We start from the raw sequence: 3,689 nt of genomic DNA, 5'->3' as shown, positions 1-3,689 counted from the left end.
AGGTGGTGGCTTTTTGCTGCTGTGGGCTTTGCATGTTTGAGTTGTGTACAGTACAAGATAATTATATTTGAGACTTTTTTACTCTAAACTCTCACATCCTTTGAGGAAGAGACCAAGGAGGGATTTTCACAAGTGGTCAGGTTTCGTGTTTGTGTTGCTCTGGTTATATAGCTTCCTGTCTTACATGTGTTCTTACAGTGTATTCCCTCATCGGTTCCTCTACATATTTACTATCAGTAGTGCGACTGGACTAGCAGAGTAATTCTTGTTCTCTTGTAGTAGGTAGTAGCTTTTATCTGTAGGAGATCTCTAGGGAGAAGTGTGAATTTTAGAGCCAGAGACCTGCACTTCCACAGATCTTACAGTAAACACTCTACAGCAATGTACTGTAGCAACTCACAGATAGATACAGAGAGACACACACACACACAGAGAGATAGAGATGCATTTACAGTATGTCCACATTTATTGTACAGCCGCAAAACAGAAAAAGTTGTCACATTATGTAAAATGTGAAGGAAAAACAGAATGTAATAATCTGCAAATCTCTTAAACTCATATTTAGTTTGCAAAAAGCGCAGACAACATGTTTAAAAAAAAACTAGGGTTTTGGCAATACCATTGGGTATGAAAAAGAGCATCCCAGAGAGGCAGGGTCTCTAAGAAGTAAAGATGTAGGGATATTCATCACTCTGTGTAAACCTGTGTGCACACATGATGAAACAATGTAATTTTAATGCTTCTTAACACAGAATTGTTTAGTATTTGGGAAGTTCGTCATCTACAGGACAATTATTAAAACATTCTGAGAATCCAGAGAAATCTTTGCAAACAGGGGAAATAACTGAAAAACAAATTGGATAGCTGTGGTCTTTTGGACTTCAGATGGCACTGCATCAACACCAGACCTGTTTCCAGTCCTGTCATTGTATGGGCTTAGGAAAACCTCTGATAACCATTGTATATGTGCACAATTTGATTCTCAATTCAAAAACTGCAGCCACAATTGTAATAGCCAAAATTGTATTGAGACATGATACAGGAAATACCACCAACTTATCTAGGGCTGAGCTTGATTAAAATGGACTGAGGTAACATGGAAAAAGGGGGCTTTGGCTTGGCCCCAAAGAACTTATAGGTCGATGTAGCTACTGGTAGCCCAAAGATACCAATGAGAGTTGATAACCCATCAAGCAGTTGAATAAAGTACTGTAGTCAGATTAGATGGAGCCTGAGAGTGAGAAAGTGGTTAGTACAGTATAACAGAAACCTCACACACAGACTTACTTTTACACCACAGCAGCATAAGACATGGTTTGGACACCTTTGCTCTGCGATTGTGATTGCATATCAGCATGTATCAAGCAAATTGTAACGTTAAGTATCAGGAGTAATGCGTTTTACCTTTGTAATTCACATAGATTAGAGCAAAATATCTAGACAAAAAGTTAATTTACTTTGCTATAACCCACTGGCTTGATAAGGCATATAGGGGCCTTTTTATTTCTACTTGTGAAAATCAGCACTGTATCTGTGTCACTGAACCGCAAGAGCAGAGCAAACCCACCAGCAGCCCCCTCCCTCCTTCTCTACCTCATACCTAAAGTTCCAGTGAAACACAGAGAGGAAACATTTTGTACATTCAGTGAAGCCGTGGAGAGCTATTCACACTCTGCTACTGATAACAACTATCACAAACATAACCCAACTCATAAATCAACATAAATCAACAACTACTACTACTACTACTACTATACCACTACTACTGTACTTGTACTGTATTAGTAGTAGTAGTAGTAGTAGTAGGCCTACTTAGTAATCCCACAGATGTACAATCGGTGTTTGTGTGTGTATGTGTGTGTGCGTGTGCATGTGTGTGTAGATGTGTGTGTGCGTGTGCATGTGTGTGTAGATGTGTGTGTGCATGTGCATGTGTGTGTATGTGTGTGTGCGTGCGCATGTGTGTGTAGATGTGTGTGTGCATGTGCATGTGTGTGTATGTGTGTGTGCGTGCGCATGTGTGTGTAGATGTGTGTGTGCATATGTGTATTTCTTTCTTTTTACCTTTTTCCTTCACATGTATGCTTCATGGTATGGCCCACCTTTGCGTATGGCATGCAATGACTTGTCCCTGCAGAGAGCAAATGTTGTTTTCTCTGCATGTGCAAATGTGTGATACTGAGTGTAAGACAACAAAGTAAGAGAATGAGAAATGTGTGTGAGAGAGAGAGAGAGAGAGAGAGAGAGAGAACACTCAGAGGAAACTCTTTGATCACACCTCAGAGGGGGGATGTCAAAGAGAGATAGGGGGCCTCTTCCATGTCAACATGATATAGATTACATTCTTTCCGTAGGTACCATGTCGGAGAAGATTAGTTGTCTTGAAACTCTTTAAAGAGTCTGGCCATTTGAAAAAATGGAATCAGTGTGTTGATCCAAATACAAAATAATTTTCCAAATCTAGGAAATTAATGCTTGTAATTAAATGGCATTTGCTACTTTGTTTATAACTTCTAAATAGCTGCTGAAACAGAAGTGCATCTCTCTCTCTCTCTCTCTCTCTCTCTCTCTTTCACACACCCACCCACACACACACACACACACACACACACATGCATGGTGAGAAGGAGAGGAAGAGGAAGAGAAACATCTTATTTTGGCTGTTTCCAGTCTGTTTTAACCCTGTGGGTGAGGTTGTGCTGTAATTCCTAGGCTGTGGTGTCTTGGTTCCTTTTTCAGCCTGGAACTGAGGAATGGGTGGTTAGAATAAGACATTACAGCAATGATACATGCACAGAAAATGGCCCATTTACTGGTAAATGACTAAAACTTATAATGTAGGCTGCTAATGCTATCAAGTAATTATGACCGGCACTATAGCGGTCATATAGGGATTGTCAAAGTTTTTTTTGTAGCCCCACTAGGTCCCCGGGGTCACTTAATGAACATATGACTATGATTTACCTCTAACTTACTGGAATTGTATGAAATGTTAAGTTATTAAAACTCAGCTGGAGAACAAAAGTAACACACTCAAGGCAATTCAACTATTGAACAGATGTTATGAAAGGCTTATGTAAACTGCCATAGTCGTTCTCACCATGAACTGTGGGATACAGTGATGTAGACACATAAAAGCAACACTGTGAGTGCTCACATCAAACACATCAAGTATGTTAAAGTACGTGCAGGGAAGCTAGATAGGCAGAAAAAAGAAAAAGATCAATTTTGATCGATGTGGTGAGAGATAAGGCATGGATAATTACTGGCATCAATGTGCTGAATGTTCAGCTGGAATAACTGGAAAGTACTTACCTGAAGTAATGGAAAGAAAATGGAAGAAAAGTTCCACGTTTCTGCCTTTTGGGTTTGATGAAAGCTTGTTACGTCACATGTGTACAGTATATTCCCTCATCGAACACCTTTTTCAATTGGGAGCATGCCTATGTTCCCACAGCCCTATGTTACCAAACCCTAACCCACAGCAGCCCTCCTCACATCTGACCCCACATTATAACAGCCCCAAACTCACATCTGACCCCACATTATAACAGTCCTCACATCTGACCCCACATTATAACAGCCCCAAACTCACATCTGACCCCACATTATAACAGCCCCAAACTCACATCTGACCCCACATTATAACAGTCCTCACATCTGACCCCACATTATAACAGCCCTCACAT

The 3,689-nt window shown here is 40.4% G+C and overlaps 1 long non-coding RNA gene across 1 annotated transcript; it reads right to left on the bottom strand.

Annotated features, from left to right (window-relative positions):
- Positions 1–437: 437 nt before the first annotated feature.
- Positions 438–3,449, bottom strand: LOC143099599 (uncharacterized). The gene is made up of 2 exons (XR_012981688.1): positions 2,065–3,449; positions 438–1,231 (listed from the first exon to the last, which is right to left on the bottom strand). It is a non-coding gene; the product is annotated as an uncharacterized LOC143099599 (long non-coding RNA).
- Between the last annotated feature and the right edge of the window lie 240 nt (positions 3,450–3,689).

This window comes from Alosa pseudoharengus, unplaced genomic scaffold (assembly GCF_046254945.1).
Source record: "Alosa pseudoharengus isolate Yale_2024_CS ecotype anadromous, Long Island Sound unplaced genomic scaffold, YU_APseudo_1.1 YU_APseudo_1.1_scf_3, whole genome shotgun sequence".
Taxonomy (NCBI): domain Eukaryota; kingdom Metazoa; phylum Chordata; class Actinopteri; order Clupeiformes; family Clupeidae; genus Alosa; species Alosa pseudoharengus.
Note: the sequence above shows the minus strand (reverse complement) of the source record. Positions and strands in the feature narration are given on the sequence as shown.